This window comes from Mus caroli, chromosome 1, assembly GCF_900094665.2.
Source record: "Mus caroli chromosome 1, CAROLI_EIJ_v1.1, whole genome shotgun sequence".
NCBI classification, from domain to species: Eukaryota; Metazoa; Chordata; class Mammalia; order Rodentia; family Muridae; genus Mus; species Mus caroli.
Window position 1 is genome coordinate 5,416,894 of NC_034570.1, and position 14,841 is coordinate 5,431,734.

The 14,841-nt window shown below is 38.2% G+C and overlaps 1 protein-coding gene across 2 annotated transcripts in view; it reads right to left on the reverse strand.

Moving 5' to 3' along the window:
* The window catches only part of Sntg1 (syntrophin gamma 1), an 835,208-nt gene that overhangs the window by 775,819 nt on the left and 44,548 nt on the right, over nucleotides 1-14,841 (reverse strand). The gene's annotated exons all lie outside the window — the stretch shown is intronic.

A 14,841-nucleotide genomic window follows, 5' to 3' on the forward strand; every position in this document is an offset into this window, starting at 1 on the left:
GCATATAAAGTTTGCAATAACAAGGGGTCTCTCTTCCCAGTGATAGCCGACTAGGCCATCTTCTGCTACATATGCAGCTAGAGACACAAGCTCTGGTGGTACTGGTTAGTTCATATTGTTGTTCCACCTATCGGGTTGCAGACACCTTCAGCTACGTGGGTGCTTTCTCTAGCTTCTCCACTGGGGGCCCTGTGTTCCATCTTATAGATGACTGTGAACATCCACTCTGTATTTGCCAGGCACTGGCATAGCCTCATATGAGACCAGGGTCCCTTCATCAAAATCTTGCTGGCATATGCAATAGTGTCTGGGTTTGGTGGCTGACTCAGCTATTAAAAACAATGAATTTATGAAATTCTTGGACAAATGGATGTATCTGGAGGATATCATCCTTAGTGAGGTAACCCAATCACAAAAGAAGTCATTAGATATGCACTCACTGATAAGTGAATATTAGTCCAGAAACATAGAACACCAAAGACACAATTTGCAAAACACAAGAAAATCAAGAAGAGGGAAGACCAATGGGTGGATACTTCGTTCCTCCTTAGAACAGGGAACAAAATACCCATGAAAAGAGTTACAGAGACAAAGTTTGGAGCTAAGACGAAATGACAATCTATCCAAAGAGTACCCCACCAGGGGATCCATCCCCTAATCAGTTAAACACTTCCTTAGGTGCTTCCTGGCCATTGGAGACTCCTCAGTTGAGAATTCTTTGTTTAGCTCTGTACTCCATTTTTAATAGGGTTATTTGGTTCTCTGGAGTCACACTTGAAGTCAATCTCCTTTGCTCAGCTTTCAGTTTTCCACAAGATCAGGACCCACGTTGCCAGTTCTCTGCCTCTGACTCTCTATCACCTTGGCACTTCTGCTATACTTCATTAATTCTTCCTCTAATCCACATGTGGATGCTCTGTTTTGTTGATTACATCACAGTTTTCCATCCACCCCTCAAATAAGGATTGCCTGGGAAAACTTAAGCTCCTCTTTTTTGCCTGATATTTATAAATGTTCTGCATCACATTCAGGAATCACCTGCATTATAATTCTTTTGGTTATTTCTGGTTAATCCAATTCACCCAAGTATGTACACTAGAATGTATGTTTTGTGGAATTAAAAACAGACTTATTCATCCTCCTGAACTGCCATAAAGTATGCTTTATGTATATCCGGAGAATACAAATAAATAGAAAAGGACAGAGAGTAAGCCTTGCCACCGATAGAATAGGTTTATGTAAAAATCCCCTTCAAAAGCAAAACAGAGACCCATTTCTCTCCCTATCCCTTTCTATTTTTATAAAAATATTTACACACTGTACCTTCAAGGAAAGTCATACTTGATTTTAAATGATCAAAAATTTAATTAAAGTTGCCTTTGGTCACAAAGTACATCTTCTTTGAATAATTCTTCTATAGTAAATTAAAGTGTTCATCTTAAAAATCAATAACATCTATCAAGAAGTCTAGTATATTTCATACTCCTTTGTATCCATGAGGGTCAGGACAAAGATTTACTCAAACTACAATAATGACCATCTCTTTAAACATCCTTGAGAGTTGTGAGCACAGAAGATACTATTGAAAGTAAAGACAAATGAAAAACCTCCCTTGAATATTCCTTAACATTCTGGACAGTTGAAGTGAGCTGAAGGTGATGAAGACACTGTAGCAGTTCTATTTAATAAAGCATGTCATTTAATACATAACACTTGGCTCAAAATCAGTTTTGGAAGAAACTAAGTTTGTCATATGAAAACCACCAGTGACTGTTCTGGTACTGGTGGGTTTTCCCAATGTGCATCTTTGGATCCATCACTCCTGAGGATACACCACCAAGGAGGGGGCACATGTTTAGTCCTCTTGCTCCTTTCTCTATACATGATATATTAAGTTGGAATTTTCCTAGTAGAAGTCATATCTTAGGGAGAGATGGTCTTGAAACCTTTACCCTCAATTTCCCCAAGTCATATGGGCTAAAATTTCATCCATGCCCACAATGTATATGAAGACCTATTTAGCCATTGTCTAGAAAGTATATTCTGAGCAATATATTAAAATATGATATGTACAACTTTCTGAAACAATTTAAGTAGAATCACTGCATACCATAGCTGCTAGCAATTAAACATTTGATTCAAAGTGTTTCTCTCCAACTGAAGGATAACCATATTTCACACAGCTGGGTGAGCTGATCTGACGAAAAAAAGGTTGTGCCATTTAACTCCCCAGGCCATCATTGTAGATATGCTTATAGAATTTGAGCTCAAGAGTCCTTGTTAAATATATTAAACTGAACATGTAGGTTATTCAGATTAATAATAGGTTTTATCATCCATTTGCAGAATTATAAATATCAAAGAAGTGAAAATATATCAGTCCATGCATGACATGAGGCCAGGAAGCATTACTATATCCGCACTGAGAATTTGGAGGCTGTTGTATTTCACTGACCTCTACTTGAGAAATAAAAATATGTGTTTTAGTAATTAATATTCTCAACCTGTAGTTAATTTTTATGGAGGTGTGCTGTTAGATTAGAAAAGAAGGACAATTTGGAACTTCTGAGCATGCATTCATTCACTCTGGAGAGCAGCATGCACACCAGTGTAAGTGTAAAAACTTGAACTGAAAGACACAATTAGTGAATCCAAACTGGAAGCTGCCAAGAAGGCTTACAGGAAATGAGGTTCTTCAAAATAGTGCTACAGATGACAGAATCAAATGTCAAGATTCTTCTCTAATTTCAGACTGAAACTGGAAGCCACTCTAGATGCTAGTGCAACTGCAACACAAAATGCTATATAGGTTATCAAATAGGGTCAGAATTATTATGGTTGTTTTCAGTTCTGTTTTCTATAAATATTCCTTTGTGACCTCTGCCTCACTAGTTTTTAGATTCTAAAATGCTAAGTTCAAATGATTTGATCCATGTTAAGTTATTTAAAAGAATATTCCTGTTGGAAATGTACTTATACATTTAAAACTTTGCTTGAATTATTTGAATTCTTTTTGCTATATTGGTACATACTTTATAAAAGTTGAGACTCATCAAAATGAAGCAGAGGGTTTCATTTCCTCTGAAGCACAACCAGGTTCGTTCCCTCTACAGCACACTGAGAGAAGAATCCTTCATGCATCCATAGCATTACTGGTTTGGCCAGATCTATTGTACCTTTAAATCAACTTTGTCCCTGGCATCACTCCCTAACCACAGCTGCCAACTGTTCAAGGTGGAAGAAAGGAGTCTTTAGCATTTATAAATGAGCTCTTCTCAGGGCTTACTAGCTGCAGAATCTAGGACAGCAGAATGTTCTCCAGAGACATGGAGGAGCTGTATAAGTTTGGAACTTAAGGTAGTGAATATTAATGTTTCTAATAACATGGACAACTCGGAAATGGTTAGTTTAGATGCTTAAGGACAGAAACAACCATCTGATACTTTATGTTTCCTGAGAGAGTATCAGTGCTCAGATCATACGAAGTCAACAGGATCTGGATTTTTAATGAAACAGACACAAGGAACAGAAAGTTCTTCTGAAAGGATGCCACATGCCAGAGCTTACACCAGAACCCACTGATGCAAGCCATGGTTGAAACTCTTCCTTGGTGCTCACAATTGCCTTATGGCCATGCAGACTCTGTTCGTCACCAAACAGTCACTAGGAAATTTTCCAAGAAAGGGAGAAACAGAGATGTTATTACTAGAGTTGCCAAACCACTGAGCCATTTAATAATCTGACATTATCCAGACTAGGAGCTCCATTATACCACCTACCTCTACCCTTGAATCTTCCCATGGTTGGTGCAAGTGGTCTCATGAGCCAGTAAATACAATAGCAAGTTGATTAAAATAAATAGTAAAATCTTACGTTGTTAAGATTCAGTCATCTAAAACACAAATAGCTCCTCCCATCACTAACATCACTTAGCAGAAAGCTCAGTGGCAGTTTGTAGAGAGTGACTGAAGAGAAGAGATGCAGAATAAAAAGCTACTTTCCAGTTTCTGAAAGCTTGAATCAACACCACTACATCTTCTCTGCCTTGATAATACAGTAATGTCTTTTCTTTGAACATGCCTCAAGCATAACATATGCAGCAGGAATAATTTGGAAAACCAAATTTAAAACAAACTTGCTCTTGAGAGTCTCGCTAAGGTCTTCAAGTCCCCATAGTATAATTGATGGGCTCTGTGGTTAAACAAATCCAGAGTTTCTTTGTATTAATGCTTCTCAAAGAGTTCTGTAGGCTTAAAACTAATTAAAAGGAGGAAATTGAAAAGTGGACTGAGCTTATTAAAAAAAAAAAGTTCAACATCTCATTACAGAGAAAACTAAGCAAAATGAAAGACTTTAATTGAGTTAAGTAGCATCCACCCAAGCCACTACTTCATTAGTTACCCAGAAGGACAGACTGTTGCATACCATATCTCTCATTTTTCTTCAATTCACTCGAATAATGGTATTTGAAACTGATATTTGGATTCTTGCAAATGTTCTCACCTGTCCCATTTGGGATGTTTAAGAGTTGTTCAAATACATTCACTTGGCACCCAAAGCTCTTCTGCCTCACATGCAGCCTGGATTCTCTCATCTGCCCTACCATTTTACATTGCCTACAAAAAAAACTCAACTAAGAGTGGATTTCTTATAAATTATAGGAATGAAGAGTCCCCCTGTGGTGGGACACTATCTCCAATGAGAATATAGACCTTGTTCTCCCAGATGTACATTCATTGTTGTTTGTCCTATCAAATTGCATCTGAGCCCTGCATAAAACACATTTTGTCCTATAAAAAAAAGGCTTCTGCTGGGGTAATCTACTTGATGAATTTAGAATTCCTCACAAGGAAAACTAACAGAAAATTCACTTCATATTTTATTTTTCATCTACTATTCTGTATTTTTTCTGAAATATTGGTAACTAAAAATTTCATCCACAGTGTTGGAAATTTTGGAATTGTTTCTTTGCTGTGTGTGTGTGTGTGTGTGTTTTATGGGTATTGCCAAGTTAGAAAATAATTACAAAACAACAAAAAAAAGAGTTATAAGGTGGGGATAAAAACTCTGTTCTTTGCCCATATTTCGAGGCTTTGCCCCACTTTTTTCTATATAAGTTTCAGTGTCTGGTTTTATGTGGAGTTCTTTGGTCCACTTAGACTTGAGCTTTGTATAAGGATATAAGAATGGATCAACTCAAATTCCTCTACATGATAACAGCCAGTTGAGCCAACACCTTTTGTTGAAAAACCTGTCTTTTTTCCACTGGATGGGTTTAGCTCCTTTGTCAAAGATCAAGTGACCATAGGTGTGGGTTCATTTCTGGGTCTTCAATTCTATTCCATTGATCTACCTGTCTGTCACTGTACCAGTACCATGCAGTTTTTATCACAATTGCTCTGTCAGATTTAGGTCAGGCATGGTGATTCCACCAGAGGTTCTTTTATTGTTAAGAATAGTTTTTGCCTTCTTAGGTTTTTTGTTATTCCAGATGAATTTGAGAATTGCCCTTTCTAACTCTGTGAAGAATCAAGTTGGAATTTTGATGGAAATTGCTTTGAATCTATAGATTGCTTTAGGCAAGATGGCCGTTTTTACTATATTAATCATGCCAATCCATGAGCATGGGAGATCTTTCCATCTTCTGAGATCTTCTTTGATTTCATTCTTCAGAGACTTGAAGTTCTTATCATACAGATCTTTCACTTCCTTAGTTAGAATCACACCAAGGTATTTTATATTATTTGTGACTATTGAGAAGGGTGTTGTTTCACTAATTTCTTTCTCAGCCTGTTTATCCTTTGTGTAGAGAAAGGCCATGGATTTGTTTGAGTTAATTTTATATCCAGCTACTTCACTGAAGTTGTTTATCAGGTTTAGAAGTTCTCTGGTAGAAGTTTTAGGGTCACTTATATATGCTATCACTTGCAAATAGTGATATTTTGATTTCTTCCTTTCCAATTTGTATCCCCTTGATCTCCTTTTGTGGGCACAGGGAGAAAATCCTGTATCAGAACAATAATGGCTTGTGCTAAGATCAAGACTCAACAAATGGGACCTCATAAAATTGCAAAGCTTCTGTAAGGCAAAAGACACTGTTTAATAAGACAAAAAGGCCACCAACAGTTTGGGAAAGGATCTTTACCTATCCTAAATCAGATAAGGGACTAATATCCAAACTATACAAAGAACTCAAGAAGCTGGATTCCAGAAAATCAAATAACTCTATTTAAAATTGGGGTACAGAGCATCCTCCACTGAGGAATACTAAATGGCCGAGAAGCACATGAAAAAATGTTTAACATCCTTAATCATCAGGGAAATGCAAATCCAAAAACCCTGAGATTCCACCTCACACCAGTCAGAATGGCTAAGATCAAAAATTCAGGTAACAGCAGATGCTGGCAAGGATGTGGTGAAAGAGGAACACTCCTCCACTGCTGGATTGTAAGCTGGTACAACCACTCTGGAAATCAGTCTGGCAATTCCTCAGAAAATTGGACATAGTACTACTGGAGGATCCAGCAATACCTCTCCTGGGCATATACCCAGAAGATGTTCCAACTGGTAATAAGGACACATGTTCCCCTATGTTCATAGCAGCCTTATTTATAATAGCCAGAAGCTGGAAAGAACCCAGATGTCCCTCAACAGAGGAATGGATACCAAAAATGTGGTACATTTACACAATGGAGAACTACTCAGCTGTTAAAAACAATAAATTTATGAAATTCTTAGGCAAATGGATGGATCTGGAGGATATCATCCTGAGTGAGGTAACCCAATCACAAAAGAACTCACATGATAACTGACAAGTGGATATTAGCCCAGAAACTTAAAATACCCAAGATACAATTTGCAAAACACATGAAACTCAAAAAGAAGGAAGATCAAAGTGTAGATACTTCGTTCCTCCTTAGAATGGGAAACAAAATACCCACAGAAGGAGTTACAGAGACAAAGTTTGGATCTAATATGAAAAGATGGGCCATCCAGAGACTACCCCACCCGGTGATCCATCCCATAATCAGCCACCAGACACAGTCACTATTGCATATGCCAGCAAGATTTTGTTGACAGGACCCTGACAGAGCTGTCTCAAGTGGGGCTATGCCAATCCACAGAAGTGGATGCTCACAGTCATCTATTGGATGGAACACAGGGCCCCCAATCAAGGAGCTAGAAAAAGTACCCAAGGAGCTAACGGGGTCTGCAACCCTATAGGAGGAACACCAACATGAACTAACCAGTACCCCCAGAGCTCATGTCTCTAGCTGCATATGTAGCAGAAGATGACCTAGTTGGCCATCATTGGGAGGAGAGGTCCTTGGTCTAGTGAAGATTATATGCCCCAGTACAGGGGAATGCCAGGGCCAGGAAGCTGGAGTGGGAGGGTTGGGGAGCAGGGCAGGGGGAGGATATAGGGGACTTTCAGAGAGGAAACTAGGAAAGGGGATAGCATTTGAAATGTAAATGAATAAAATATCTAATAAAAATAAGAATCATAACAAAAAAACTTACTAAATCCTCAGAGGGAGGAAAAAATACTCTATTCTGATTTCTTCATTGGGGTCCCCAATCTTAGTCCAATGTTTGGCTGTGTACATCTTCATCTGTATTGGTCCAGCTCTGGGAAGGGGGATTACATTTGAAATGTAAATAAATAAAATAACCAATTAATAAAACCTCTATTCTGGGATGATTTGTTATAATATAATGCTGACATTCTCGAATTTAGCATATGATGGTTTGCTAAAAAACATCACTATTAATAGTAAATCTCAAATCGTTGGTTTCAGTGCAGTATGTGAGATATGATTTAGACACAGAGAAGGTAGAGAAAAAGACATCAGTCATTTTTTTTCTTCCAGAGATGTCTTTGCTCCCAAAGAACATGTAACAGATAGGAAAAAGATACACACAAGGCAGCAACTATTCCGTTTCTTTACATATAAATCAAAGAATGTTCTTCCAGATACCAAGAGTATCAGACTTGATTCTGGTGTGAGCCACAGGTGGGTGATTCCGGCGTGAGTTACAGGACACATGTGGCACAAAGCCAATTGCAAAGAAATGCCCTCCTACGTAGACAATTATAGGGAAGAGGATGTGAAAAACAGAATTTGTTCACCACTTCTTAGATTACAAATAATAATAGCAAAATGCCATAAGAGGATCCTTGTAGGATTTGCTTAAAACCTTTTAGCAAAATGACAACACCATGATTCATTCTGTTGAATGGAACATTTAGGAGATTTACTCTGTTGTCAGTGATAGTTAATACCTATCTATTTTCACTGTAAGGAAGGGTATCCCAGAAAGTTCAATGAACTCAGAAAACCTGCCACTAACATGGCAAAGGCAAACTAAGCATACCTAGAAATTAAACTTGAGGAAATTACATCCTGAAGTCCAACCTTTGGAATTTAAGCAAAAGTACATGCATTATAATGAGTTTACAAATGCTGATAACAAGTATGCAAAGAGTAAATTTGTATATCAGAATTAAAATTAAAGAAAAAAAGAGACAGTATCTTTTTATATTAAATCTTATTTATTATTCCTATTATTTTTCTCATTTATTTATGTGTTTTAAGAGCAGATGTGAATGCTCACAGTCATCTATAGGATGGAACACAGAGCCCCTAACTGAGGAGCTAGAGAAAGTACCCAAGGAGCTAAAGGGGTCTGCAACCCTATAGGAGGAACAACAATTTGAACTAACCAGTACTCCCCAGAGCTGTGTCTTTGGTTGCATATGTAGCAGAGGATTGCCTAGTCGGCCATCATTGGGAGGAGAGGCCCTTGGTCTTGAGAAGATCATATGCCCCAATACAGGGGAATGCCAGGGCCAGGAAGCGGGAGTGGGTGGGCTGGGGAGCAGGGCAGGGGGAGGGTATAAGAGGCTTTGAGGATAGCATTTGAAATGTAAAGGAAGAAAATATCTAATAAAAAAAAGAAAAAAAGAAAATAATTACTGTTAATTTAGTATACTACGAAAAAAAGTTTGATCATTTCTTTGCAAACGTTTTGGATATCTGTATTTTTCGATTTATCCCCATTCTTTTTCTCATTGTTAGTCCACACACAAAATTGGAGTGATCTTCCTGAGCACATTCTTTACAGAGATGAAAATATTTTTCTTAGACTTTCTGCTCATTTACATGAAATTTGCATTTTCTTTGAAAAAATGGTAACTTAGGTTCATATCAAGAAATATATATTTTATAATGGAGCTGTGCTGTATACAATTACCACAGCATAAGAAGATTGCAATCTTCTGAAGGTGGGGCTCTGCCATGTGGCAGAACTATATAGAATGATTTTCAGAATATGTAATCAAAGCAAGTCTGTTGTTCTTCATGTCATTCTGTGCCATTTCATGAGGTATGAGACATAGAATCAGATCACTAAACCTCACAATACATCTCCTACTCAATGGAGTAAAAACATAATTATTGGCATTGTTTATAGAAATATTTAAAAGAATCTGTTGGCACAATCATATTGTGACTGTAAATTTAAACAACCCATGAATCATCTATTTGCACAGCAGTATAATCTTAGCACATTTATTCATTGACTATTTCATATATGCTAGGTAGACATATAGTGCATGCACAGAACATGGCTAAGTAGTAACAAAAGTAATTTCCCACATCATCATTCTCTTTGCTTATTAAAAAAAAAAAAAACTCAATTATAGGAATAAACCAAAACAAACTCTTTGAAGATAATAGTCAATAATAGGATTTTCAACAAGAAAAATGATGAGGGTAGCTAAATATTTAAAATGCTACTTGATGATTGACAGGGATTTAAGCCAACCAGTTTACAATTCTAATGTATTTTTAAGGGAAATATGACAAGGCAAAGATGTTCAGGAGTGACACACAAAAACGCACTACAAGGGGAAGAAAACTCAAGCTGAGAAACTCCACAGAAGCCAGAACAAAATCTCAGTAATGTGGCTAATGTTGGTTCCTATGTAAGAAAATGAAAGCTCATAAAAAAAATGGTCAGGTCAACTGGAAAAAAATAGTGAGTTAATGAAGGGGGGGGGAAAGCTTCACAGAATTATCTGGAGTAATGATCAGCCACTGGCCCAGCCAAGATGATGTAACTATCATACCTGCAATGAACAGGGCACTGTGGCACACGGGAAACGCATGTTCCATTTAGCTGTGTTGAGACATAAACCCTGGCATTTAATTGACTTGACTGAAGATTGTTTTAACATTTTGATCTTCAGAAGTTGGTTTTTTTAAAAAAAAATCTATGGGAATTAAAGAAGAAACTCCTTTTTTAGTTGAAGAAATTTACAAATAATATTTGATTTCATCTGCCCTGGGAGGCAAAGAAAGCAGTGCTGCTGTTAAGACATCACACTATAAAGGTTTTAGAATCAATGGAGTAGGCTGTGCTCCATTCCTAGCACAAAGACATACTTGTAAGTTCAAATAGGCACTTAGGTAAAGCATAAAACCTACAGGCTACCACAAATGAAACTCTACCCAGCACAGTCTGGGCCCAGAGTCCCTGTCTCTGACATGGAAAGAGGCTGACATGGTCAGCTGCTCAGAAGCTTTCCCCCAAAAAATAAAGAAACAAGATGTTTTTTAATTTCTTTTGGAAAAATATACCAAACACCAGAAAGCAGGTACCAAGTGAGCAAGAAATGGATAAAGGGAGAGGGGAAATGAGGGAGGAGAGAGAGAGGAGAGGCTACTACATTGAAATAATGGCAATTAAAATATAATGAACTTTGTCTTTACAAACTAAGAGTGAAAACAAGATCATGAAGTAGAAACATTAAAATAAACACTGAGGGCCAGCAAGATGACCCAGCAGGCAACAGGCCTGCAGACTTGGAAGAAACAGAAAGCAGAGTCCTACAAGTTGCCCTACTATGTCCACATGTTTTGTGTACCCATACACTTTCATATAACACAAATGATTAAAATGTTTTAGCGAATATATAGATACTGAAAGTCCGAGACAGGAATCAAAACGAAATTATCTCTGCCAAGATAAGAACCTAAGAAGTAGGCAATTCCTAGTTCCATTTCTAACTGGTTCTCCTTCCAGGAGTCATTCAAGCTCCAGAATGATGTTCACAGAATGTTGCTCTGTTGGCAGCTACGTGTGCTGACCAGGGAGGCAATGAAGGCTGAGGACAAAGGATACCTCTTAAGCCTTTTGATCGTTTGCCTATGTAACTATGGCAGGAAAGAGAAAGAGAATGAGAGAGAGGAGAGAGAGAGAGAGAGAGAGAGAGAGAGAGAGAGAGAGAGAGAGAGAGAGAGAGAGAGAGAGAAGAGCAGCCACTAACAAGTGCTTCCTATCCCACCATGCTCTGTGCCTATTATGGGTGTGCCATCTGATAACTGGAATTGGTTTGCTCTTTTTCACCACGAATTGCCCAGGAAGTCTGGCATTTGGGACCCCAGTCAAATCTAATTGGGCCATTAAGCCTACCCTCTGGTCAAGGCTGTGGAATCCCATGCCCACCCTCTGTATCTTCCCTGAGTCTGCAGCATCAGCAGCAAAAACCCATGAGATCTTCTACACATCCTGGACTGGAGCTCCTGGAAAAGGTAGGGTTGGCAACACTGCCTAGTTGCTGGCAGAATGCCTTTCCTTGCCATTCTCAGAATCCCAACAAGTCAATCATAACTTTTTCACTATTGAAAAATCAGTAGAAACTACACTCTTTTCTATAACTGGTCTAATGTGCAAAAGGTGAATTGTTATTATTTTAATTCTGCAGCTTGAGAAAATCATGGAACCTTGCCAAGTCTTATTGTCCCACATTGGGAAGAGATGACAGGAGACCCAGACTCAGAGGATACGTGGGACATCTGAATCATACAGTGCCTCTACAGATGTGACCAGTGCTGCCACCTGGCATCTCGGGCATCTGACAAGCAATTCATACTAGCAAGTCTTACCACAAGGAATCCCAATGGAATTATAACATCAACAACTAAAAGCAAAAATCAAAAGCTTTATTTCGGAAAAGAAAGAGTCGGGATCTAAGAATGGTTATTTTTATAGACTAAAAGTTGTCTCCATGATTTTGCAAGTTGGCACTGACTGTTCTGGCTCACATAGCTAGTGGATTTGAGTAAACAGTGGAAATAGGCCTATTGGAGTTGGTGAGAATTGGGTTTCTTTTCTCCTTCTTCCTTCCTTCCTTCCTTCCTTCCTTCCTTCCTTCCTTTCTTTCTTTTCTTCCTTCCTTCCTTTCTTTCTTTTCTTCCTTCCTTCTTTGGTTCCATGATTTTCAATTTTTATTAATTCATACAAAGTGTATGAGAATTTCATACAAAGTGTGTTGATTTTCCCCCAACTTTACTCAGATACACCTTCCACTTCCTATCCATCCAACCCTGCATTTCCTTCTGTTGTTTTTAATGCCCATCAAGTCCAATTAGCATGGACCATTTTTCTCGAATGTGTGACCTTCTATTGAAGCATGGTCAATCCACTAGGGTCCACATAATTGAAGAAAACTGACTCTCCCTCTCCTAACAGATGTCAAATCCACTGAGTGAGTTTCCCTACTGTTGCATGAAATGACAATGTGCAGATACTGCAGAGGAAAATCTGTGTTGTACAGAGCAGAACAATGGTAGGCAGGTTGTGTAAGACAGTCCTGTGAGGGGCTGGTAGTCAGGCCTGTGATTAGCCATCACCAGAAGTCATGGTTTCCTGAAAGCTTTCTGGATATGATGAAGGTCCCAGAAGTAAAGCAGATAGCAGTTGGGATGGCTCCAATAGCAGCAAATGATATTAGCATAGTTCATTGGCCAGTGTTCCTGGAGGAGATGATGCTGATGTCAGCAGTGTTCCCAAAGGTAACAATGGCTTGAGCTGGCACCAGCAGCTTTTCCCTACTTAGAATTATGACATAGATGCCATCATTATTCCCTAATAAATGAGCTGTTGCATTTAAAAGTCAAGGTTTCTCCCAACTAAGTAGGTTTCTGCAGCAGAGAATTTGAAGAAATCCTCCCTATTCACATGTAGCCAGTCAATCAGGCTGTACATTGTATAGACATTTTAAGGTTCTGTACATTGTGTGAACATGACACTAGGAACCAAGAGCAACACTATATGGACCCCTCCCTGGGAGGATGGAAACTGCTCCTTTCTCTTTTGATAACTTTGTCTGGGAAGGATCCTAGCCATGCACAGAATGGTGATTCCTCAACATGTCCCTTTTGATGAAAGTTCATTTGCACTGTGAGAGAATGTGGAAGAACCTTCTCCTAGCTGTGTATTTTGGTTTTTATGTTGGTCCTGGGAATTTTCCTTGCTGTATTCCAACAAAATGAGATGCTAAGGAACACTGTTCTAAAGTCTTGAGTAGCAAAACTAGAATAAGACACAGTTCCTGTCAGAATTATTTTTACTGATTACTCTGTGCCTTCTAGTAACAGGTGACATATGTGAACATATGACAGTACATGTGCATGAATTTTACAATTAACTCAGAAAACTATTTGAAACAGAATTTTTATGTCTAGTAGATACTGTGATTGAAACATTTTCAGTCTTCTCAGAGACAAGGTAACTTATGTTCAAAGTAGACTTTAAAATCAATTTTCTAGTTAATATAAAAGATAAAACCAAATTAGGAATTTTATTAGATAACTTTGTATAATGTGCTATAATTTTCCTTAAAATATGCAATAAAATCAAAGAAATTTACACATGACACATTTCCACTTTTGTGAATGGTATTGTTTCCTAGATTTCTTTTTCAATGCGATTATTTGTTGCATTTAAAGAAGCTTCGAAATTCTATGTTTTCTGTATCATGTTACTTTGCTGAATGTATTTATCAGCTGTAGGAGTTTTCTGGTTAAGTCTTTGGTTCCTTTATATAATAGAACCAGGTAATATACAAGTGAATATATTTAATGTCTTTCTTTTCTTTTTTTTCTGGAGGAAGGGCATTGGGGGGGGGGGTCAAGACAGGGTTTCTCTGTATATCCCCGGCTGTCCTGAAACTCACTCTATAGAACAGGCTGGCCTCGAACTCAGAAATCTGCCTGTCTCTGCCTCCCAAGTGCTGAGATTAAAGGCATGCACCACCACTGCCCAGCACATCTTTCTTTTCTAATGGGATTCCCCTCTACCAGTAACTTCATTGTTTTGTGGCTTTAGCTACAATGTCAAGTTCTATATTTAACCATAATGTATTGAGTGATTATTCTTTTATTTTTTTGGTGTTTGTTTGTTTCTTTGTTTGTTTGTTTGTTTTTTGGTAATCTGTCTGAGAGTCAAAGACTTTTGCAATGTCTCTGGCAAGTACAAATAACAATTTTCTCTGTTTACCAAAGAGAACACAGGGAATACTAACAACTTTAGTATGTTATGAGTGAACATCTATAAGCAGAAACTTTGTTAAAGTCCAAGGAATACCACAAAATGCATGGTAAGCACCATATTAGTTTATTTCCCATTAGAGTTAAGTAAGTGATGAAAGGGGCACCTGAAATTCTTCTATGCTGTGCACTTGAATGTGTAGCAGAGGCACAAAGTACTTGGGCTGGATGGAAGAGCAGAGATTTGCCTCAGTGGAGAGATCAAGACAATACCTTGCCAGAATCAACATCAAGTACACTTGCCACTGAGCCTTGGACAGCAGTTTTGCTGCAGAAGTAAACTTCTGTGCCATGCATGATGTTTCTTTGACTAGCCAGTATACAATATGTCATTTCTCAAGTCAGTGCTCATGAGGGGTTCAGAAGAGGATCCTGCAATACCTCTCCTGGGCATATATCCAGAAGATGTCTCAACCGGTAAGAAGGACACATGCTCCACTATGTT